The 26,501-nt window shown below is 36.5% G+C and overlaps 1 long non-coding RNA gene across 1 annotated transcript in view; it reads left to right on the forward strand.

The window, feature by feature from the left end:
• The first annotated feature begins 326 nt into the window (after positions 1-326).
• The window catches only part of LOC109028810 (uncharacterized), a 724,848-nt gene continuing 698,673 nt past the window's right edge, over positions 327-26,501 (forward strand). Inside the window, exon 1 of the long non-coding RNA XR_008669849.1 lies at positions 327-412. This is a non-coding gene — a long non-coding RNA (uncharacterized lncRNA). The remainder of the gene's footprint in view (positions 413-26,501) is intronic.

The raw sequence follows: 26,501 nt of genomic DNA on the forward strand, positions 1-26,501 counted from the left end.
AGGTCTGGAACTCAGGGAAAATACCTGGGCTTGAGAGGGCAGTTTAGAAATCATCAGCATGTAAGTACAATTAAAGAGCTATAAGCATTAGTGGGTAATTTATTATTGACTTATATGGTTTGGCTCTATGCCCCCATCCAAATCTCATCTGGAATTATAATTACCACGTGTTGCGGGAGGGGCCTGATGGGAGGTGATTCAATCATGTGGCGGACTTCTCTCTTGCTGTACTTGTGAGAGTTAGTGAGTTCTCACGAGATCTGGTTGTTTGAAAGCGTGTAGCACTTCCTCCATCTCCCGGTCTCTTTCCTGTCCTGCCATGGTAAAGAAGTGCTTATTTCCCCTTCGCTTTTCACCACGAATATTTTTCCTGAGGCCTCCCAGTCATGCTTCCTGTTTTGCCTGCAGAACTGTGAGTTAATTACATCTCTTTTCTTCATAAATTACCCAGTCTCGGGTATTTCTTTATAGCAGTCTGAAAACGGAGTAATAACATTGATTCTTAGAGTTATAAGTAATAATTACAAACATATTCAAGAGCTACAGAAATGATTAAAGTGAAGTTCACACAGATTATTTCCATTGCCTAACATTTTGACACACACATATGTATCATATATACACATACACATATATAATATACATATTGATCTCTCACACTTACACATAAACACAACTTTTATGTGTACACTCTAAATATCTATGTATAATATATCTGAGGCAGAAAAATAGGGAATTAGGATAGACAAGGGTTGAGGCATAAGTGAGCAAAGAATAGCAGGTGCAGCCAGTTCTAGGCAAAGGAATAGCAGGTGCAGCCAGTTCTAGGCAAAGGAATAGCAGGTGCAGCCAGTTCTAGGCAAAGGAATAGCAGGTGCAGCCAGTTATAAGCAAAGGAATAGCAGGTGCAGCCAGTTCTCGGCAAGATTAGGCAGCATACAGGCCACATCTTCACTCCTGTGATAACAAGACAGAAGTTTCCACTTCAGCCTCTGTTGGGTTGCAGGCCCATCTTTCATAGGGTATAACCAACTGGAGGCCACTAAAGGGCACCTAGGGGTGTTGCCAAGTTATTTTGACTTTATAAAAACCCTAATTGGAGAGGCTCTTGATCTGCTTGCTACAGCCGGCTCCCACTCTGTGAATTGTCGTCAATAAATCTGTGCTTTCCTTGCTGCATTCTCCGGTTGCTTTGTCTTTCCTTGCTCTGTTCTTTTGTCAGTTTGTTTCTGCATTTTCGATTCTTTGTTCAACAGGGCAAGAACCTGGACAACTCTATCCAGTAACTTATTTATGTATACATAATACATCATAAATAGTGCCATAATGTGCATCCTGTTTTTGAACTGCAATTCACTTAACAGTAACTCAGGAAGAGGGAGGTGGAGGACACAGCAAGTAAGACTGAAAAAGTATGGCCAGGAAGTTAAATAAGAATCTAGAGAGTGAGGTCATGTAAGACAAGAATTGAAAGACTTTTCGGAATGGATAATTTATTGTCAAATGCTGCACAATTAAGAACCGAAACAAGAACTAAGAACTATTGACTGGATTTGGCAATTAGACTGGATGTGACCTCTGCCAGAACAGCTTCAGTGGCATGGCAGGGTGGGAACCTGATTGCTGTGTTGAGACGCAAAGAGGGGGTGTTAGTAATCATGAACTGTTTCTATGAGAAACAGTTTCCCTTTGAAAAGACAGGGGAAAAACATTCTCTTTTCTCCACAGCCTCATCAACGTTTGTTATCTTTTGTCTTTTTAATAATAGTCATCCTAAAGGTGTAAGGTGATATTTTATTGTGGTTTGATTTGCATTTCCCTGATGATAGAGATGTTGAGTACTTTTTTATATGCCTGTTCATCGTCTGAATTTCTTCTTTTGATACGTGTTTATTTAAGTACTTTGCCCAATTTTTAATTCAGTTATTTATACTTTTGGTACTGAGTTGTATAAGTTCTTTATATATTTTGGGTATTAACTTCTTATTAGGTGAATGGTTTGCAAATGCTTTTTCCAATTCCATCAGTTGCCTTTTGATTTAGGTGATTGCTTCCTTTGCTGTGCAGAACTTTTTAATTTCATGTAATACTGGATATCTATTTTTGCTTTTGTTGCCATATCCAAAAACATATTGCCAAGACCACTGTCAAAAAGCTTTTTCCCTATGTTTTGTTCTAGGAGTTTTACAGTTTCATGTTGTGTTTAAGTCTCTAATTCATTATAGATTGGTTTTTGTACATGCGTGATAGGGGTTCAATTTAATTTTTTTTTTTTGCATGTGGATAACCAGTTTTCCAAACACCAATTTTTTCTTTCTTAATAAACTATACCCATTTCTTTCTTAATAAACTATACTTAATAAACTAAACTATTCTTGGCACCCTAGTAGAAGATACACTGACCATAAATGTATGGGCTTATTTCTGGGCTCTCTAGTCTTTTCCACTGATTTAGATGTTTGTTTTTATGACAATACTGTACTGTTTTGATTACTATAGCTTTGTAATATGATTTGAAGTCAAGCAGTGTGATGCTTCTAGCTTTATTCTTTCTTCTTAAAATTGCTTTGGCTATTCAGGGTCTTTTGTAGTTCCATGCGAATTTTAGAATTGTTTTTTCTATTTCTGTATAAATTGCCATTGGGATTTTGATAAGGATGACATTGAATCTGTAGATTGCTTTGGGTAGTGTGAACATTTTAACAATTTTAATTTTTCCAATCCATGAACACGGAACGTCTTTCTATTTGTGTCTTTTGAAAACTTTCTTTTGGTAATGTTTTACAATTTTCAGGGTACAGGTCTTTTATTTCTTAATTTCTGAGTATTTCCTTGTTGTTATTGTTGCTAATTTAAATGAGCTTGTTTCTTCGTTTTCCTTTTGGAAAGTTTGTTGTTAGTGTATAGAAACACCACTGATTTTTGTATGTTAACTTTGTATCCTGTAATTTTATTGACTTTTTAAGTTAGTTATAATAGTGTTTTGTGTAGAGTCTAGGGATTTCCAGGTATATGATCATATCATCTGCAGAAAAAGATGATTTTTCTTTTTCCCTTTCGATTTGTATACTTATTTTTTCTTCTTTTTCTTGCCTGAATCCTCTGGCTAGGACTTCCAGTACTATGCTGAATAGCTGTGGTGAGAGTTGGCATTCTTGCCTTCTTACAGATCTTAGAGAAAAAACTTTCAGATTTTCCCTGTTGATTATTATGTTAGCTGTGCCTCTTTCATATCTGTCATTTATTGTGCTGAGGAAAGTTTCTTTCATATCTGTTTTGTTGATAGTTTTTATCTTAATGTTGAATTTGGTCCAATATTTTTTCTTGCATCTACTGAGATTATGTAGTTTATTCTTCTGTTAATTTAGTATATCACATTGATCGGTTCTTACGTGTTGAACTGTCCTTGTATGTCAGGGATAAAATCTGCTTAGTCATGATATATGATTATTTTAATTCTTTTGCTAATATTTCATTGAAGATTTTCACATTTATGGCTGTTGAGAATGTTGGCCTGCAGTTTTCTTTTTTGGTGTTGATTTTTTCTGGCTTTAGAATTGTAATGTTAGTCTCATAAAATGAGCTTGAGAGTATTATCTCTTCTATTTTTTTGCAAGAGTTTAAGAAGGGTTTGTATTAGTTCTTTGAATATTTGATAGAATTCACTCATGAAGCCTTCTTGTCCTCAGCTTTTCCTTGTTGGAAGGTTTTTTATTACTGATTCAATCTCCTTGTTTGTTATTGGTCTACTCAGCCTTTCTATTAGTTCTTAGTTCAGCATTAGTAGGTTTTATATTTCTATTACTTATTTCTTTTAGATTGTCAAATTTGTTGGTGTATAATTATTCATCATAGTTGTTTAATATCATTTTTATTTCTGTGGCATTAATTGTAAAGCCTCCTTTTTCATTTCTGTGTTTTATAATTTGAGTCTTCTTTCCTTTTTTCTTAGTTTAGCTAAAAGTTTGTTAATTTTATCTTTAAAAAAACCAACTCTGTAATATTATTTTTTCCATTGTTTCTCTCTCTTATATTTTATTTCTTTCTGCTCTGATCATTATTATTTTCTTCCTCCTGTTGCCTTTGTGTTTAGTTTGTTCCTTGAGTTATAAAGTTAGCTTGTTTAGTTAAGATATTTCATTTTTGATGTAGGCATTTAACACAATGAGCTTCCCTCTTAGTATATGGCTTTTGCTGAATTTCATAAGTTTAAGTAAATTGTATTTTCATTTTTGTTTGTCTCAAGATATTTAAAAAATTCCCCATTTGATTTTCTATTTTGCACAGTGGTTGTTCAAAAGCTGTGGTTTAATTTACATGTGTTTGAGAATTTTCTAGTTGTGTTTTTGTTATTTCTAATTTCGTTCCACTGTGATCTGAGAAGACACCTGATATGGTTTAAATCTTTTAAAACTTGTTGACTTGTTTTGTGATCTAACATATGACCTATTTAGGTTAATGTCCTATGTGTGCTTGAGAATAATTTGTATTCTGCTGCTGTTGGGGAAGAAGGTCTGTGTATATCTGTTAGGTCTCTTTGGTGTATAGTTTTGTTTAAATTAGCTGTTTCCTTATTGGAATTCTGCCTAGATGTTTTATCCATTATTGAAAGTGAGAGTATTGAAGTTTCCTATTATTATTGTATTATTGTCAATTTCTCCCTTTGGCTCCGTCCATGTTTGTTTAATATATTTATGTGCTCTAATGCTGAATGCCCATATATTTATAATTGTTGTGTCTTCCTGTTGAATTAAGTTTTTTATCATTACATAACAACCTTCTTTGTCTTGTGACATTTTTTGACTAAAAGACTACGTTGTTTGATATATGTATAGCCACTCACATCTCTTTTTCTTACAATTTGCGTGGACTACCTTTTCCCAGCCATTTACTTTTAGTCTCTGTATGTCCTTATATCTAACATTAGTTTCATGTAGATTGTATATTGCTGGATATTGTATTTTTATTCATTTTGATTGGGAGTTTATTCATTTACATTTAAAATGATCATTGATATGTAAGGACTTGCTGTTGCCATTTTGTTCATTGTTTCCTTTTTGTCTTGCAGTTCTTTTTATTTTTATTTTTCCTATTTTGTTGTTTTGGTATTTGATGACGTTTTTGGTAGTTTGGTTTGATTCATTTTATGTTATTTTTCGTGTACCTACTGGAAATTCATGGTGTTCCTTTCATGTTATCATGTTTCCCTGATTCTTCATGATTCTTGTAGCTCTGCGTAGGTGTTTGTACATTTGAATAAGTAATTACTTCTTCCAGATTTTATGGACTAGCTTTGGTAAGGAAAGACCTTCACTTATAGGAAGGTAGGGGTAGGAAGGAGATGTGGGGTGGTGACTATGGGGTGTATGATGGAGCATACTATGGTAGCAAGTCTAATGGCATGGAGTGTCAAGTGTGGGAATGTGCAGTGATTCTAGGTTTAGGAAGGCATGGTGGCTAGGGGGCTCAGGCCGTTAGTGTCAGTGGCATTAGCAACTTCGTGGTCCTCAGTGGCGAGAGACCCACCGTACTAGGTCTGTAGTGGCTTTGAGAGCTGTTGGAGTCCTCAGCAGTGCCTCCAATTCTAGTTGTGGGTATACTTAGACCAGGCTTGAGGCAGGTCGCAGCAAGTGAGGGTCAGTGATGAACATGCATGTTGATGAAAACCAGGGGCAGCGGTGGGCAAGTATGTGGCAGTAGGCACTGGTATGTGCAGTGTGTGCACAGTAATGGGAACTAGCTGTAGGTATGCACCCAGTGTCAAGGGCTGGGATCAGTCAGAGGGGTTAGGGCTGATTGTTGGCATGGTTACAGTGGCAAAATCAGTGGTGAGTGCACAAGGCTACAGAGGTTGGAGCTGATGCCCTGTGATTGTGGTTGCAGGGGTCTGCTGCAGATGTATATGCTATGGTGGGACCAGCAGCTGGCGTCAGGGCTGTCTGCATGTGCACATGCTCTTGCGAGGACTGTGGCTGTGGTGTATGCACATATAAAAGTGAGGGTTGGCAATATTGGTCAGAGCTGGTCATATGTATGCTTGGCTGTGGGTCCTGGACTCACAGTGTGTGTGTGTGCACAAGGCAATGAGGACTGGTGGTTCGGGTTGACAGTAGATATGTACATGGTGGTATAGATGAGACTACTGATGGGACTGGGGTTGGTTGTGGAGCATATGGGGTGGCTGTACTCTGTCCAAGGCTAGGGCACTTGTAGTGTGCTGACTGGGGTGGCCCTGGTAGACGAGTGGGGACAGCAGCTCAGGTAGCGGGGCTCTGCAGAGGTGAAAAACTGCAGGATCCTTTGTGGCAAAAGATGTAGGGGTCTGTGGCAGCTGTGCTGGCTGTTGGATTTCTCAGTGGTGAGAACTATTGGCTTCTGTGTGGAGCACACTTCTGGGGTCCTTGACAGCTCACCTTGTGAGGTCTTTGGTGGTGAACATAGTGAGTCTCAGTGGCTGTGATGGTTGTTGATGTCCTCAGCTGTGAATTCTCCTGGGATCCTCTGTAGAGCACACCACTGGGGACCACAGTGGCACCTGCAGTATGGCTGACACTTATAGTGCACAACCTTCTTTGTTCCTAGCTGTCTCCAGATGTCTTGACTATTCCTATCTCCTTAGTAACCTGGGTGGGAGAAAACCAAAGTGGTCCTTCAGGCAGTGCTCTGAAAAGGCTCTCCTTTTCCCTCATGAAGGAAACTTATGGACTCGGGGCTCCTTTTCAGTACTGAGCTGTGTGGACCTGGGGGATGGGATGATGCAGGCAAAAATAAAACTGTTCTTTCTACCCTTTCTGTGAGATTATTCTCATTTTTCTTCCCCACCACGTTGCTGCACCTTCTTAACTGAACTCCTGAGCTCTTCAGGAGGTATTTCCGTTTGTGGATAGCTGTCTAATTGTTGCTCTTATGGGTATACAAGGTCTGAGAGCTTTTCCTCCATCCTGCTGATGTCTTTATTCTTATTATTAAAAGCAAAATATATATTAATTTACCATTAAGAAAATGTTTATTTAATTTTTGTTTCTGCTTAAGTTTCCCAATGGTACTCCTAAAATCTTGTTAAATTTTTGTTGTGTGACTTTTTAGCAATATAAAAGAGTCAAATTGGGAAAAACAGTAAAAGTAGCTGTGCACTAAAATTGTAAGAAAAAAAAACCCATGTAATGAGAAGAGCCAGGACCTGGAGTAACAAGACCTGGCATTGAGTACGAGTGTATAATCTTGGGTATATACTTTATTTTTCAGGCCCACATGCTTCTAACCTGTAAAAAGTTTTTGAGGAGTATCAATTAAGAAGTTTTTGTTGTGAAAATGTGTTGTCAACTACAAATGGTTGTAAAAATATTAGTAAATGTTTTTTTTGTTTTTTTTTTTTTTTTTTTTTTTTTTGAGACGGAGTCTCGCTCTGTCGCCCAGGCTGGAGTGCAGTGGTGCGATCTCGGCTCAGTGTAGTGCAACCTCCGCCTCCCGGGTTCAAGCTATTCTCCTGCCTCGGCCTCCTGAGTAGTTGGGATTGCTGGTGCCCGCCAGCACGCCTGGCTAATTTTTGTATTTTTAGTAGAGGGGTTTTGCCATGTTGGCCAGACTGGTCTCTAACTCTTGGCCTCAGGTGATCCACCTGCCTCGGCCTCCCAAAGTGCTGGGATTACAGGAGTGAGCCACCCACGCCTGGCCTACTCCTCATTCTTTTAATCCCTCTGTGTCCTGGCAATCTTTCCAATTCAGTTTTATTTCATTATGTATTTATAATGTGGCTTTTCTTTTTTGAAACCCTGCAAAATTTGTCAGCTTAATAAATATCATTTTAATAGACATTTAGAAATCATATATTTGGTAAGTAATCTGTGATTCCGAATAATATATGCTTAGCCTCTCTCCATTTCTTTGACTAGCTGTTAATATAAATTATATTATATGAAATATTAATGATAAAGTACTCGGTCATGAGATAACCAAATGAGGAATTCATAAAAACAAATGTGGAGTGTGTTTAGAGAACTGAATAGATATTATATTATAATATAAAAAAGGAAATTTTAAATAAATAGAGTTTCAGGGAAAATATTCTAATACTAAAATCGTGCTAAGAAATACCCTCCCATGGGAAGTGTGAAAACTTCAGTTATTCAAAACCAGCCTGGAAACAGCATTAAAAATATACCCCTGGGAGTCATTTTATACAGTGGTTGAGTTGACTAGGAGCCTGATAGGCCTTTACCATGTCTACTTTGTGTGACTTAAATAAAATGGCAACTTTTATATAGTATTTGCCTTTGGAAAGTAAAATTTAAAAACAATGTGAATAGTGCAGGTAACATGATTCTTTTCATAAAATACAGTCACATTTTACTAGTCTATTAAGTAGTAAGTGTAATGAGGACTTTCAAAGAATTTTGAAAATAAAAAATGTTTTAAGTGTTGTCAGTCTCTATTACATATTTTTATTCACACGTATTACTTGTCTGGGAAAATAATTTTGTAAAATAAAAAGTGGGAAAAAGGGCTAACATAATGAAAATGAAAAAAAAATAAGAGGGAAAGCAGAAAACATCTGCTAAGCACTTTAAATGGCATCAGACTTTAACAGGACCAGTTCAATATTTACTAACATTAAAATAAAAAAATCCAGATGTTTTTGAATGTGTTAAAGAAGTAAAAAATTACTATCTTTTTAAAATGAATATTGGTAGCATTGTAATTTTGAATATCTCATGTAATAAATACTTCACTGGTTGAACTTTTGATATCTGCTTCATAATATTTCAGTTTGTTATTGAAAATAAGTAAACATACCTGAAAGATAATGATATAAACCGCAACTTCAAAAGTTACTAGTAGTTTAATCAACATATATTTCTATGATATTTGTTATATCATATTTCTTAAAAAATGGAAGTACAAGGTACTTTAAAAACAAAACCCCATAAAATGTCCACATTTGTACATTTTTGTGATTCTCTTGAGTCATCTAAATATTTTTTAATTGCTAAAAATAGCCAAGAACATGAAATCATTCTGTTCTTTTACATTCATTACTGTGTAAGACAACAAAGGTAATTTAGTTATTATTCTGTTCCAGGCTCTTTTTATTAAATTCTCACAAAAACTGAGATGGGTACTTTATTATCCCAATTTTATTCAAGTTAGGAAGGTGTCTTAGTTTATTTGTGTTGCTGTAGAGGAATACCTGAGGCTGAGTAATTTATAAAGAAAAGAGGTTTATTTGGCTCAGGTTCTGCAGGCTGTACAAAAAACATGGTGCCAGCATCTGCTTCTGGCCTCCTGCTGCTCCCACTCATGGAAGATGAAGGGGAGCCAGTGTGTGCAGAGATCACATGGCAAGAGAGGAAATAAGAAAGAGTGAGAAGGGATGTGCCAGGCTCTTTTAAACAACCAGCTCGCAAGGGAACGAATAGAGTGAGAACTCACTCAAATCCCCCCACCTACCACAAGAGAGGGCATTGATGTACTCATGAAGGATCCTCCCCCATGTCTCAAACAACTCCCATTAGGCTTCCAACTCCACTATTAATAGAATAATATATTAATATGAAATCTGAAGGAGCAAACATCCAAACTATAGCACAAGATGAGACATAAAACAGTCAATTAACTTGCCAAACTTATCATAGTAAGTTACAAAGACTTAACTGAAACCTAGGCATTCTGAATCCAGAGATCATTTTCTTAATTATGAATGGCCAAAGCCTTTTAAATATGGCAATTCTATTGTGTCTGGGATATATAGAATTAACACAACAGAATAGTAATATATTTTGTGGTAATTTGTATAATTAATTTGAGGGCACTTTTAGGTGTAATTGGTTAATATTATCTTCTAAGTAAGTGTTCTATTGTAGCCATAGTTTAGTCTTACTTTCATTCCCAAGTGCCTAGTACAATGTCATTATTTAATACTGTGAATACCTAATACATGTATGTTGAATACCTAATACATGTATGTTGAATAAATTATTAATTATACAATGTTGTTATCTAATACTGTGAATACCTAACACATAGATGTTGAATAAATTATGCATTGAAATTTCTCAGTAAAATTTGCTCAAAGAAAAGAAGGGGGAGCAATATTTGAGAGTGAATTTTATTTTGTGGAGGATAGTTTTAAAAAATTGATTAAACTTTTAATTTTGGGATATTTGAAGATTGACATGCAGCTGGGAAAATAATAGCTATAGTAGTAATGATGATAATCACACTAACATATACTCTTTACCTGGTTTCTCCCAATGTGATACCATCTTATAAACTATACAGAAAAATAAAGAAATTGACATTGATGCAATCCACTCATCATATTCAGATTTCCCAGTTTTAGATGTATCCATCTGTGTATGTGTATTTAGTTTTATTCAATACATGTGTAGGTTCATGTAACTACCTTCACAGTCAAGATAAAATAGTTTCATCAGTACCAGGATTCCTATTGCAATTTTAGAACCAGACCCATCTTTCTCCACTGCACCCTTACTTCTTTAACCTCTAACAACGCTAATCAGTTCTCCATCTTTATAATTTTACCATTTGGAATGTTATATGAATAGAATCATATAGTATATCACCTTTTAGGATGGGCTTTAAAAAAAACTGAGTATAATTTCCTGGAAGCATATCAAATTTGTTGCATATATTAATACTTCATTCCTTTGTATTGCTGAATAGTATTCCATGGTATGAATGTGCCACTGTGTGTTTAGCCTTTCACTCACTGAAGGACATCTGAGTTTTTAGCCATTACAAATAAAGCTGATATGAACATCTGTAGATTTTGCATGAACATAAATATTATTTCTTTGGGATAAATGTCCAAGATTGCAACTGCTAGGCCATATGGTAATTGTATATTTTGTTTTATAAGAAATTGCCAAACTGAGGCTGGGCATGGTGCCTCATGCCTCTAATACTGGCACTTTGAGAGGCTGAGGCAGGAGTATTACATGAGGCCAGGAGTCTGAAACCAGCCTGGGCAACATATCGAGGACCTGTCTCTACAAAAATAAAAATAAAAATGTTAGCTGGGCATGGTGGCGTGCATCTGTAGTCCTAACTACTCAGGAGGATTGCTTGAGCCCAGGAAGCTGAGGCTGCAGTGAACTATGATGGAATCACTGCACTCCAGCCTGAGAAACAGAGTGAGATCCTGTCTCTAAGGGGCGGGGGGCGGGGGGGTGGGGGGAAGAGAGGAAAAAAAATCCTGCCAAACAAATCCACAATGACTATTCTGTTTTGCATTTCTATAGCAATATATAAAGGATCCAGTGTCTCTGCATCCTTGCCAGTGTTCTTAATAGGAGTGAAAGTATATTAAAAAGTTTTAGAGCAGAAATGAAAGGAAGTAAAGTATAATTGGAAGAGGGCCAAGGGGGCGACCTGAGATATTTAAGTGAACGATTTGACTTGGGGTTTTATACATTGGCAGGCTTCCAGAGGGTTGCAGGTCTTCTCCCCCAATACTTCCCTTTTAGTGGGCTGTCCATATGCCTAGTGGCCTGCCAGCACTTGGGAGGGGCCACATGTGCAGTGTGTTTACTGAAATTGCATGCATGCTCATTTGAGGCCTTTTCCTCTTACCAGTGTCCCTACAGGAAGGTCATAAACCAGTTAAACTCTGCCATTTTGCTTCTTGGTGCACACGCTTGAGCCCACTTGCTCAAATCCTGAGTTCTTATCAGGAAGCTGCTGATCACCAGTTTCAGGTTTTGTTTTTTTTTTTTTAAATCTATCAGGAGAATGCCTTTCCCTGTGCTAACTGCAACCAATTATTATTTCAGAGAGATAGTTTAACTACCACCTATCATCTGATGATTGCCTGAAATTCCTGGTGGCGTGGAGGACCCTTTCTTGCCCTGCTCATGTCTGACTAACTACCTCTAATATTTCCCCTCAAGAGTCCAGGACCCCAATTCTGTGGGGAAAATGAGTGAGAGTTATTCTTCTGTAACTTCCTGCTGACAGAGTTGGAGTGATGGTTGTTTTGTGGATCTATTTTGTCTCTCTGATGGGAAGTCTAGTGGCCTTCTATAGAGGGTTAACTCTTAAATATTGAGAGGATGATATCCCTCACTGAGAATCATCTGGAGCTTAGTGGCCAAATCCTCTTGTTTATTTTGAGCTGTAGCCAGAGATCACCTATATAAGAGGAATAAGCACAGTTATTCTAAATTGCAGACAAAAACTTAAAAACAACTGATGAGACTAGAATTTAATAACAGGTGTACCATAGTTCTTGAAACCTAATTATTTATTCTCTAGTCCTCATTTTTATTAAAAACAATATGATAGGACTGATTTGCAAAATAAGCTTTAGTCTTATTATACTTGGCCTGATTATTTGCATAAAGCACAACAAGAACAATTATTTGCTACATAGGCTCCTTTGAAAATTGGCTTTGATGAAACTTTGTTTCATAAGACATCTCAGATAAGACTTCTTATAGCCTTAAGTGCACCCATAGGTGTGTATTATTGAATACCTGTGGGAGTTAGGCAAATAGGCAAATTCGTCTCCTTTTGAGTTCCCAGGATAACTTGGGGCCCCTGAGCCTGTCAGAAAGTGACTTTTTTAGTTACTAAAAGTCAGGAACCCTGCACAGGGGCTGTGTAGACAAGGTATGAGGGCAATTTTCCAGAGGAGATTTTACTGACTCTATAGGTCAATTTTGATTCCTTAAAGCAGTGGTCCTCAACCTTTTTGGCACCAAGGACCAGTTTCATGGAAGACAGTTTTTCCACGGACCAGGTTGAGGGGGATGGTTTTGGGATAGTTCAAGTGCATTACGTTTATTGTATACTTTGTATTATTATTAGATTATAATATATAATGAAATAATTATATAGCTCACCATAATGTAGAATCAGTGGGATACTTGAGCTTGTTTTTCCATAACTCCCCCATCTGGGGGTTATGGGAGACAGTGAGAGATCACCAGGCATTAGATTCTCATAAAGGATGCGCAACCTAGATCCCTTGCATGCAGAGCTCACAATACGGTTTGCGCTCCTGTGAGAATCTAATGCTGCCACTGATCTGACAGGAGGCAGAGCTCAGATGAGAATGTGACTGATGGGGGTGGCTGTAAATACAGATGAAGTTTTGCTTGCTTGCCCACCACTCATATCCTGCTATGTAGCCGAGTTCCTAACAGGCCATGGACTGGTACTGGTCCATGGACCAGGGATTGGGCACCCCTGCCTTAAAAGAAAGCACACCATCCCAGTTAAAGCCTTGGTAAAATAACTAGTTTCTGCAATTATGTCCTGTTTTAAAAGAAAACAGTTTCTTATTGCACATATGCCAATAACTATATTGCCATGAGTTAAGAATACTCACAGTTTCCAAACTTTGGAGAAATCTGGTAGAGAGAAATATGCTCCAAATTTTGCCTAAAGGAATGTACCTTACACAACTTTTGAAAGCTGTACATATCTCAAAATAAAAGTTTTCTTGACTCTGAAAATCAAAGGATCAGCAAAATTTTAAGCAAAAAGTCAAAAAAGATTACTTTGGTCTTTGATTAGGTTAGTCTATACAATTAATTCCTGTTTTGCTTGATATTTATGAACACATTAGTTTTCCAAGAGAGTCTTGGAATTTTCTCTCCATTTTAATGTCACAGTCTCCAAAGTTATATGAAACCTGCATTCAAAAGCACCTGTTAGAGTACTATAGCTGATTATAAAACCACGTTTTAAAGAGGATGAAAACAAGACAATAGATGACAAAAAGTCTTAGGGTAGCCACAGTAAAAAACACAATAGATAAGGAAGTTTGGTTACCTTTGTGGCACATAATAATTTTACATAAGAATTATAATTATTACTGATAATGTATACTAAATCATATCAGAATTACAGGAGTTTTGCACAATTTTGGAACACATACCAACAACATATTTATACAAATATAGTCCAAAGGAAGCCAGATTTTACCTTTGCATTAGTGTACTATTGATGGTAAACCCAATTCTTAATAAAATCTTACAGACAAATCTATCCAATCTTAATCAGTTTGACCGTAAGGTAAGGTTATCATAAACCTTTCATATTTTTTTTTGACAATTTATTTTTGGTTAAAGAGCAGATTAGTGCTTTAATAAAATTCTGCTATGCTTTTATTCCAATGTTCAATTTGTAAATAAACTGAGTAATACCCTTTTAATTTTAGCTAATATGTTAACAGACAGAATTCCTTTTTATTTTTTTTAACAAGACATTTATTCTCAGCAGCAGGAAATAATGAATTAGCCCCTCCATCTTCATTTACATTGCCAAGGGAAACATGACAGGATGTGGGAACCCAGCATAGAAATGAGGGGCCGTGGCTTGGGCACCCCACCACCCATAGTTCCCTCACATCTCCCATGTCCTCTCAAGCAGCACAGGACAGTGCCAAGCAAACCCATTTATCCTTTCCCATCCCTTCCCAGAAACTTGACAGTGATGCCTAGCATAGCACACGTGTCCTTCCTTAGATTGTTCCCCTGCTTCCTCTCCCCAATACCTGGCAGCAGAAAATGCAAAAGATCTTTTGAATATTTGCCCATTTCAGAAAGCCACACTATCACCACATAAATTTCAAAAAATAAATTCAATGAAAACATTGTATTCATTGAGTTGACACTTGATCTCCATGTCAGGAGTTCTCTAAGCATATTGTTGAAAACCAGCATCATGGCCAGGCGTGGTGGCTCATGCCTGTAATCCCAGCACTTTGAGAGGCCGAGGCAGGCAGATCATTTGAGGTCAGGAGATTGAGACCACCCTGGCCAGTATGGTGAAAGTGAAACCCTGTCTCTACTAAAAATACAAAAATTAGCCAGGTGTGGTGGCATGCACTTGCAGTCCCAGCTACCTGGGAGGCTGAGGCAGGAGAATCACTTGAATCTGGGAGGCAGAGGTTGTGGTGAGCTGAGATCATGCTACCACACTGCAGCCTGGGTGACAAGAGTGAGACTCTGTCTCGAAAAACAAACACACAACAACAACAACAACAAAACAATGTCACGTCCCTAGGATCCTTTCTTCCAACTGGTTACTCATCCTCTGAATCATTTTAATAGTGCCTTTGTAACAATGTTTTCAAAACATCTTCCAAGTCTCCTAGTTCTATGAAGGTTGTCACTAAATGAGTGCGGGTTTTGGGAAAGAGCTGACTTTAGTTGAAAAAGCAGAGGAAACCTCAGACATTGCACAGTGTTAGGCATTAGCCTTACCACTCTTGTAAGCCTCCTCAATTAATGTCTCAGGTCTACTTGGTGTGGACTCTAAGGTCCTTCCCAGCTCCATGAGCCATCCATCAGGGTGAGCTGAGAGATCAGCCAGGGAGAACAGAGCCACTTTGGCTGAGAGGAATCTTTTTTGGGGTTGGTTAGTAAGAAGGACAGTAAAATGCGAGAAGGAAACTGCATTTGGGGGTTAAACGCCTCCAGCAGAAGCAGGCGAGGCATAGAGATGTCTTACCACTAGGGAACATATCTGAGTTACACGGCACCAAAGTATGTCAACAGTGGCAAATCTGTATGGGTCTGTAGCAACCTCAGTTCTTGCCTCCTCAGAAGAAAGAATTCAAGCGAGGCATAAAGCAGAGTGAGAGACCAAGGCAAGTTTTAAAACAGGAGTGGAAGTTTATTAAAAGTTTTTAGAGGAGAAATGAAAGGAAATAAAGTACACTTGGAAGAGGGCCAAGTAGGTCACTTGAGAGGTTCAAGTGTGTGTTTGACCTTTGACTTGGGGTTTTATACAGTGGCAGGGTTACAGAGGGTTGCAGGTCTTCTCCCCCACTACTTCCCTTTTACTGGGCTGTCCACACACATAGTGGCTTGCCAGCACTTGGGAGGGGCCATATGTGCAGTGTGTTTACTGAAGCTGTACCCTTGCTCACTTGAGGCCTTTTCCTCTTACCAGTCAAGGGTTCCTGGAGGAAGGTCATAAACCAGTTAAACTATGCCACTTTGCCTTGTAGTGCACATGCTTGAACCCATTTGCCCAACTCCTCAGATCTTATCAGGAGGCTGCTGATCACCAGTTTCAGGTTTTGTTCTATCTATTGGGAGACTGCCTTTCCCTGGTGTTGACTGCAACCAATTATTATTTTAGAGAGACAGCTAACACCACCTGATCATCACCTGATAGTTGCCTGACATTCCTAGTGGGGTGGGGGACCCTCTCATGTGCTGCTTATGTCTGACCGACTACATACCCAAAACAGAGGTTCAGATAGTACATATTTTTGGCTTTGTGGTCACTGTCACAACTGTTCAATTCTGTTGTTATCATGAAAAAGCTGTCATAGACAATTCATGAAGAGTGTGGCTGTATTCCATTTATATTTTAGTTACAAAAACATATCATAGTTTGTATTTCATTTAGGCTGCAGTATGCCAACCACTTGTTTAAAGAAACAAGTCATAATTGATATAAAATCTCATTTTTGAGATGATTGAATATTCAGTATTTTCTAAATATTGTATACAATGTTTAATATGCTAAAGGCATTGCCATCATCTTAGTCACTATTTCTCACCTAATGTATGGAACCAAAGGGAAACACTCTTTTATATCCACAATAGTTATTTAAATTATGTTTACTATGTAGAAACGTAGAAATAGGTATGTTTCTTTAGTTTACAGCTCATATATATTTATATAACCAAAATACAATACAAATAAAATTAATAATAGTGTTAATTTGATTTAATGAATATCTTGTTAAAAATACATTACTTTCCTCAAGATGAAATGATAGATTTATTTGTTAACTGATTTTATTTTGAGATGGAGTCTTGCTCTGTTGCCCAGGCTGGAGTGCAGTGGTGTGATCTTGGCTCACTGCAAACTCCTCCTCCTGAGTTCAGGTGATTCTCCTGCCTCAGCCTCCCAAGTAGCTGAGATTACTGGTGCCCACCACCACGCCCAGCTAATTTTTGTATTTTTAGTAGAGATGGGGTTTTGCCATGTTGGCCAGGCTGGTTAGAACTCCTGATCTCAGGTGATCCACCCCTCTCGGCCACCCAAAGTGCTGGGATTACAGGTGTGAGCCACCATGCCCAGCCTTTTTATTTTTAATTTTTAAAAAATCTTTATGGGTACAGAGTAAGTGTATATATTTATGGGGTACATTAGATATTTTGATATAGTCATTCAATTTTTAATAACCACATCAGGGTAAATGGGGTATCCATCACCTCAAGCATTTATTATTTCGTTGTGTTACAGACATTCCAATTATACTCTTTTATTTATTTTAAAGTGTACAATAAATTGTTGGCTGTAATTATCCTGTTGTGTTATCAAATAGATTTAGTATGTGATACTCGTTCCTTTAAAGCAAAGACTACTTATAATTTCACATGACTGTGTGATAACTTTTTTCTTTTTGAAATACTTTAATACCTTGTTCATTTAACATTGATAATGAAATTTAATCTTCACTTGGAAGAAATTCATTAGTTATATATAAATGGTTATTTTCTTATTAGCCTCTGACAACCTCTTAATTTTAATATGATTATCATGAACAGAAACTGGGTGCTGAATTTATGAAGTAGCTCACAGGTTTAGGATGATTTTCAGATGGCCCAGTATATACTTAAATATTTTACCTTATAAATTAAGGTATAAAATTTAAAATATATCTTAATAATAACCCCTGTAAATATAATCATGAAACACCATACAGGAGATGGAGATTTTGAATCTTTCCCTTCAAAAGCTGACAGCACAGTATTTTGTGAAAATAATGCATGTAAAAGTATATGTCTGGGCTTTTGATAAAATGAGAATCTGTAATTTACCTACAGATATTTGCTTTGGTATTATTATTTTATTCTGAAAGGTTCACATGGAATCTTTATCAGATCTGAATTTTAGTTAATGCTACGATGTTGTTATAAGATATAACTTAGTGCATTTTTATATTATTTAACAAGTTTTCATTGGATACCTACTACATGATAATATCTGAAGTAAAAATAAATGTAATAATTAGTCCTTGCCCTGGAATAGTTTATTATCTAGCTTAGGAAACAAGATATTCACACTAAATTGGTAATATCAGTAGTTAACACTTATCAGATTCTTACCATTGTTCAGTTTTTATTCTAGGTTCTTTACATATGTTAAATCATGTAATCATATACAAAACTTTGTAAGACAGGTACTGTTATTTTTCCTTTTTTATAGAAGAAGTTACAAAATCACAGAGAATTTAGATAACTTGCCCAAGATTGCACAAATAACAAGTGGTACCATTTAAACTAGTCAATGTGATTCAGTAGCCCATGCCTTTAAAACTTACTTAGTATTGTTTCTTCTAGAAAGAGATAATATCAGGTTCGTTGTTCAGGGTCAAGCTTTAAGTCATATTATTTTACAAGTTCCATTTTTACCATTCTATTAAACCCATTTGCCAAACAATTAGTACATTAACACAACCATTTTTGGTCATTATATAATTGAAGAAATTATTTGCCATTATAATGCTCACATTTGATGACATATTTAGGAAAAGCCTCTTCTACTTAAACATCTTCAACTTTATTTTGGGAGACTTTCTGAATAACTGCCCTAGATTGGACTGGAAAAAGAGTTGCATTTAATGTGGAGATTTTATTTCCTGACTGGTCATGTAGACACACAAAAAGAGTCAAGAAAATAATGTATTACGATCAAATAAGCCTACAAGAGTTGGAAATTATTTGGATTATAATGATGTATTCTAAAGGATGTTTCTATATGTAAGGCAATTTTAGTTGTTGATACTTCCAACATTCCTGAATTAATCCAGTCAGGAATGAGTGATTTTTTTTCTCCCAGTAACTTCAATAATAATTAATGGGACATAAATTTGATGTGAAAAAGGTTTTCAGTAAATGTATGTTACTTATTGAATATAAATTTTCTAAATAAGTCCAAGTAACCCCTTTGTCATTCATGGCTCAATAATTTAGGCTTTAACAAATTTAATTAATTAATTTATTTTTATTATACTTTAAGTTCTGGGATACATGTGCAGATCGTGCAGGTTTGTTATATAGGTATACATGTGCCATGGTGGTTTGCTGCATCCATCAGCCTGTCATCTACATTAGGTATTTCTCTACACATATCCCTCTGATTGTCCCCCACCCCTGAACAGGCCCAAGTGTGTGATGTTCCCTTCCCTGTGCCCATATGTTCTCATTGTTAAACTGCCACTTATGAGTGAGAACATGCAGTGTTTGGTTTTCTTTTCCTGTGTTAGTTTGCTGAGAATGATGGTTTACAGCTTCATCCATGTCCCTGCAAAGGACATGAACTCATTCTTTTTAATGGTTGCATAGTATTCCATGATGTATACACATTTTTTTATCCAGTCTAACATTGATGGGCATTTGGGTTGGTTCCATGTCTTTGCTATTGTGAATAGTGCTGCAGTAAACATATATGTGTGTGTGTCTTCATAGTAGAATGATTTATAATCCTTTGGGCATATACCCAGTAATGGGAATGCTGGGTCAAATGGTATTTCTAGTTCTAGATCCTTGAGGAATCACCACACCGTCTCCCACAATGGTTGAGCTAATTTATACTCCCACCAATAGTGTAAAAGCATTCCTACTTCTCCACATCCTCTCCAGCATCTGTTGTTGCCTGACTTTTTAATGATTGCCATTCTAACTGGCTTGAGATGGTATCTCCTTGTGGTTTTGATTTGCATTTCTCTAATGACCAGTGATGATGCGCTTTTTTTCATATGTTTCTTGGCCACATAAATGTCTTCTTTTGAAAAGTGTCTGTTCATATCCTTTGCCCACTTTTTGTTGAGGTTGTTTGTTGTTGCTTGTTTAAGTTCCTTCTTGATTCTGGATATTAGACTTTGTCAGATTGATAGGTTGCAAAAATTTTCTCCCATTCTGTAGGTTTCCTGCTCACTCTGATGGTAGTTTCTTTTGCTGTGCAGAAGTTCTTTAGTTTAATTAGATCCCATTTGTCAATTTTGACTTTAGTTGCCATGGCTTTTGGTGTTGTAATCATGAAGTCTTTGACCATGCCTATGTCCTGAATGGTATTGCCTAGGTTTTCTTCTAGGGTTTTTATGGTTTGAGGTCTTATGTTTAATTCTTTAATCCATCTTGAGATAATTTTTTTAAAAGGTGTAAGGAAGGGGTCTAGTTTCAGTTTTCCGCATATGGCTAGCAATGTTTCCCAACAGCATTTATTAAATAGGAAGTCCTTTACCCAGTGCTTGTTTGTGTCAGGTTTGTCAAAGATCAGATGGTTGCAGATGTGTGGTGTTATTTCTGAGGCCTCTGTTCTGTTCCATTGGTCTATATCTCTGTTTTGGTACTAGTACCATGCTGTTTTGGTTACTGTAGCCTTGTGGTATAGTTTGAAGTCAGGTAGCATGATGCCTCCATCTATGTTCTTTTTGCTGAGGATTGTCTTGGCTCTATGGGCTCTTTTTTGATTCCGTGTGAAATTTAAAGTTTTTTTTTTTTCTAATTCTGTGAAGAAAGTCAACGGTAGCTTGATGGGAATAGCATTGAATCTACAAATTACTTTGGGCAGCATGGCCATTTTCACGATATTGACTCTTCCTATCCATGAGCATGGAATGTTTTCTCATTTGTTTGTCTTCTCTCTTTTTTCCTTGAGCAGTGGTTTGTACTTCTCCTTGAAGAGGTCTGTCACATCCCTTATAAGTTTTACTCCTAGGTATTTTATTCTCTTTGTAGCAATTGTGAATGGGAATTTGCTCATGATTTGGCTCTGTTTGTCTATTATCAGTGCATAGTAATGCTTGTGATTTTTGCACATTGATTTTGTATCCTGAGACTTTGCTGAACTTGCTTATCAGCTTAACGAGATTTTGGGCTGAGACGATGAGGTTTTCAAAATATAAAATCATGTCATCTGCAGACAGAGTCAATTTGACCTCTTCTCTTCCTATTTGAATACGCTTTATTTCTTTCTGTTGCCTGATTTCCTGGCCAGAACTTCCAATACTATGTTGAATAGGAGTACTGAGAGAGGATGTCCTTGTCTGGTGCCGGTTTTCAAAGGGAATGCTTCCAGCTTTTGCCCATTCAGTATGATATTGGCTGTGGGTTTGTCATAAATAACTCTTATTATTTTGAGATATGTTCCATCAATACCTGGTTTATTGAGTGTTTTTAGCATGAAGGAGTGTTGACTTTTTCGAAGGCCTTTTCTGCATCTATTGAAAGAATCAGGTGGTTTTTTTCATTGGTTCTGTTTATGTGATGGATTATGCTTATTGATTTGTGTATGTTGAAGCAGCCTTGCATCCCAAGGATGAAGCTGACTTGATCGTGATGGATAAGCTTTTTAATGTGCCGCTGGACTCAGTTTGCCAGTATTTTATTGATAATTTTTGCATCAATGTTCATCAGGGATATTGGCCTGAAATTTTCTGTTTTTGTTGTGTTGCTGCCAGGTTTTGGTATAAGGGTGATTCTGGCCTCATAAAATGAGTTAGCGAGGAGTCCCTCTTTTTCTATTGTTTGGAAGAGTTTCAGAAGGAATGGTACCAGCTTGTACCTCTGTTATAATTTGGCTATGAATCTGTCTGGTCTTGGCCTTTTTCTGGTGGGTAGGTTATTAATTACTGCCTTGATTTCAGAACTTGTTATTGGTCTATTCAAGGATTTGACTTCTTCCTGTTTCAGTCTTGGGAGGGTGTATTTTTCCAGGAATTTATCTATTTCTTGCAGGTTTTCTGGTTTATTTGCATAGAATTGTTTATAGTATTTTCTGATGGTAGTTTGTATTTCTTTGGGATCAGTGGTGATATCCCCTTTACCATTTTTTATTGTGTCTAGTTGATTCTTCTTTCTTTTCTTCATTAATGTGGCTATTGGTCTATCTATTTTGTTAATCTTTTCAAAAAACCAGCTCCTGGATTCATTGATTTTTTGAAGGGTTTTTTATATCTCTATCTCCTTCAGTTCTGCTCTGATCTTAGTTATTTCTTGTCTTCTGCTAGCTTTTGAATTTGTTTGCTATTGTTTCTCTAGTTCTTTTAATTGTGATGTTAGGGTGTTGATTTTAGATCTTTCCTGCTTTCTCCTGTGGGCATTTACTGCTATAAATTGCCCTCTAAATACTGCTTTAGCTGTGTCCCAGAGATTCTGGTATGTTGTGTCTTTGTTCTCATTGGTTTTAAATAACTTAATGATTTGTGCCTTAATTTCATTATTTACCTAGTAGTCATTCAGGAGCAGGTTGTCAGTATCCATGTAGGTGTGGAGTTTTGAGTGAGTTTCTTAATCCTGAGTTCTAGTTTGATTGCACTGTTGTCTGAGAGACTGCTTGTTATGATTTCTGTTCTTTTGCATTTGCTGAGGAGTGTTTTGCTTCCAATTATGTGGTCACTTTTAGAATTAGTGCTATGAGGTGCTGAGAAGAGTGTATATTCTGTTGATTTGGGGTGGAGGGTTCTGTAGATGTCTATTTAGGTCTACTTGGACCAGAGCTGAGTTCAAGTCCTGAATATCCGTGTTAATTTTCTGTCTTGTTGATCTGTCTGATACTGACAGAGGGGTGTTAAAGTCTCCCACTATTATTGTGTGGGTGTCTAAGTCTCTTTGTAGGTCTCTAAGAACTTGCTTTATGAATCTTGGTGCTCCTGTGTTAGTTGCATATATATTTAGGATAGTTAGCTCTTCTTGTTGCATTGATCCCTCTACCATTATGTAATGCCTTTCTTTGTCTCTTTTGATCTTTGTTGGTTTAAAGTCTGTTTTATCATGCACTAGGATTGCAACCCCTGCCTTTTTTAGTCTTCCATTTGCTTGGTAGATCTTCCTCCATCCCTTTATTTTGAGCCTATGTGTGTCTTTGCACGTGAGATGTGTCTCCTGAGTATAGCACACTAATGGGTCTTGACTCTTTATCCAATTTGCCAGTCTGTGTCTTTTAATTGGGGCATTTAGCCCATTTATATTTAATGTTAATATTATTATGCCATTATGATGCTAGCTGGTTATTTTGCCCATTAGTTGATGCAGTTTCTTCATAGTGTCAATGGTCTTTACAATTTGGTTAGTTTTTGCAGTGGCTGTTACTGGTTTTTCCTTTCCATATTTCATGCTTACTTCAGGAGCTTTTGTAAGGCAGGCTTTTTGTTTCTCTAAGTCGAAGTCACTTAATTCACAGCATATCATAATTCAGCAATTGTTTGTCTCCACAACAACTAATGCTATAGAATCTAAGTGCTTATAAATTAATATCTTAATAACCCTAATAAAATTATATGGTCTTATTGATTTTTGTGTCTCTTTCACTGTTACTATAATACTGAAAGTATATGATGTGTTTGGTTATAATTCTCATGGACAAAATGACATAGAGTTGACTCCTTAAATGAGTGGCTTCTTTCAGTAGTTTTAAAACTAAAAATAAAGTCATTTCTGGAGGCAGTAGAAATGATCAGAATGATAAAATGAGAGGAAAAATGGAATGTGTTTTAATAAAACATGAACATTTATTAATATGTGTTTTCTGCCTTAAGTTATATATCAAAATTTTAATTAGATATGTGTATAAACTGAAAATATATGTAATAAATGTATTTTATGTTACATAGCTTAAGCAAGCAATTGTTCTAAAATGTTTATTGATTCTTCGCAATTTTTTAAACTTAGTTGGCCAGTTTTAATGAGTGCCTACTACCACTTTTATTTGATTCAAAAATGCCTTGTCCTCCAATTTTAACACTGTGAAATTAAAGTACATTGTTTAATCTACATTAACATTGCAGTCTCATTGCCAAAACTTTGGTAAAGCAATGAGTAGCCTTGTGGTCCCCATTGCCTGCAGTCTTAACGATGGGTACGTGCATATTTATCTAATTGTCAACTTAGCTAGATTATTTGCAAATTGGTAACCAAAGAGAAGATTGAATTTTAATTTAATTTGGAATCATAATTGCAGCATCAAATTCATAAAAACTATTACATTGGAATGCAACATTAAAATGAAAAGTATTGAGTGCAGAAGAGCATAATATAGATTTGCAAAATGAAAATTTATTATGAGTAGAGCAAATATTTATTAATGGAACATTATATCCATATTTTTATACCATGAACCAAGTAATTTTTGTACTTAGAGAAAAATACACGAAAAGATAAAGCTGAGTTTTATTTTGTTATTGAGACATTTACAAAAGAATTTCTGGTCACACTCCAGGCAATGCAATTAAAGAGAAGAAACTGCCAAATTTCTTGGAACAGATCACAGAATTTTCAAAACTAGAAAAATTTTATGTGGTGATTCCTATATCATGAAAATCTATCCCTCAGATGCTGAGCATGTAAGTTTCAAAGGCTTCCAGCTAACTTCTAATAGAAACTGTTAACTACCAGGGATGCATAAGTCTTATAAGGAGAAAAAGAAAGTTTCAATTTAAATAAATAGAAAATGTAAATGAAATCTTGATATTATTTGATATGCCAAAAACTATACAGTCAATTCTAATGTGCTAAAGTGGTCAGGGTCATGAACATGGGCTATAAAAAGCAGTATTTCTCTGTTAAGTAACTGTGTATACCTGGAAATGATTAAAAAGAAGATTTGAATTATGGGTTATTGAAAACATTTCTATATTCTCCAGGGGAAGGTAACTTCATTACATATCTAATATCCAAAAGGCCTCTAGCCTATAAACAGACATCTTACTTTTCTCCTGAAACCAGCTGGTAATTCCAACAATGAGAGAGAGAGAGCTACAGCAATGCATAAAGGGAGCGTGAGAAGATGCTGAGAGAGAAGGGTGAGATAAGTATGTGGTCTTCAATGATTTAAAGTCTGATGGCATAGGAACCAGCAAAAAGAGGCTGAAAAGGGGTAGGCAGAGAAAAGGGAGGGAAATTGATGAAATGTAGTGTCATGGAAGTGAAGCAAAAATAATGTTTCAAGAAGGAGGCAGTGATCAATTCTGTCAAATGCTGCTGCTGAAATATTAAATACAATGAAGGCTGAAACAAGTCCACTGAATTTACATATAAGTAACTAACTGAAACTTGAGGAAAGTGGTTTTCATGGAGTAGTTTGGCCAAAGACAGATTAGATTGTTCTAAATAGTTAATGGGACAAAAAAAGTGGAGACTTAATTTAAATAACTATTCTGATATGTCTAAATGTGCAGAGGTTATGAGCTGAAGGAGCACTTGGAAGTATGAGTTGTCTTTTATTTTTAACTTTTTAGATGAAAAAATTCAAAGATAAAGTTAGGGAGGAATATACTAGCCCACTGTGGTTCCAACTACAGGTCCTAACTCATTTGTTTGTTGTAACATTAATTGAACGAGTGGTGTCCATTCAAAAAAAAAAAAAACCAGAAAACATCAGTGTATCATGGTATCATGCACAGTAAGGTAATGTTATATTATGGATCTTTGTTTTGGTTATTTATATAAATTTTTGACTGCAAACAGAAGTGCATTTTATATGTTATATACATGATACTTATATATGATACATGTGTAATATACATGTGTAATATGTATATATTAGGTTGCAGCAATAATATATTTTTTTTGTTGTGGGTCACAGTAAAACAAAAGAAGAAATACTCTTTGACAGCAAAAGAATTAAATGTTGGCAAAGATTCTGGAGAATGTGGGAGGGGCTTGGACTCAGATTACACATAGAAGAATTAGCCTTCAAGAGGAAGAGAGATGGCTGGGTGACGTGGCTCATGCCTGTAATCCCAGCACTTTGGGAGGCAGAGGCAGGTGGATTACCTGAGATCAGGAGTTCGAGACTAGTTGGCCAATATGGTGAAACCCCGTATCTACTAAAAAATACAAAAATTAGCTGGGCATGGTGGCAGGTGCCTGCAATACCAGCTACTCGGGAGGCTGAGGCAGGAGAATAATTTGTACCTGGGAGGTGGAGGTTGCAGTGAGCTGAGTTCAGTTCAGTGCACTGCAGCCTGGGCGACAGAGCAAGACTCCATCTCAAAAAAAAAAAAAAGACACATATATATGGAAATATATGTATATTTGTGTCAGCAGGGCAGGAGGAAAAGATTGGTACAGATGTGACTATCAAATTTGGCAGCATAATGTTTAAAGAATTCCTGTCTGATGGCTCTAATCATTTTAGTTAAGTATAATACAATCATCTGTTGAGAGTAAAGGGCATAGAGAGGATATCATGACATGTAAGAATGGAAGAATTTTGAAACACTCTACATAGAAGTTGATAACAATGATTAGAGAATTATATTAAGATGGGTATAGGTGAGGTTGTTCATTAAATTTATAGAAATGTCAATCCATTTAGGAGTGTTCAGCTGTCTAAGCATAGGTGGGCACCGACCACAGAGATTGTTGGATTCTAGGTGGAGGCTTAGAAAGAACAAATTGACAAGGAAGGTTAGTGTATTATTAACAAAATGATTGAAATTAAATACTGTGGATTAATTAAAAGTACAAGGAGTCTGATATTTTGAAAGAAAGCACAGACGTCAA

This window comes from Gorilla gorilla, chromosome 9 (genome assembly GCF_029281585.2).
Source record: "Gorilla gorilla gorilla isolate KB3781 chromosome 9, NHGRI_mGorGor1-v2.1_pri, whole genome shotgun sequence".
NCBI lineage: Eukaryota > Metazoa > Chordata > Mammalia > Primates > Hominidae > Gorilla > Gorilla gorilla.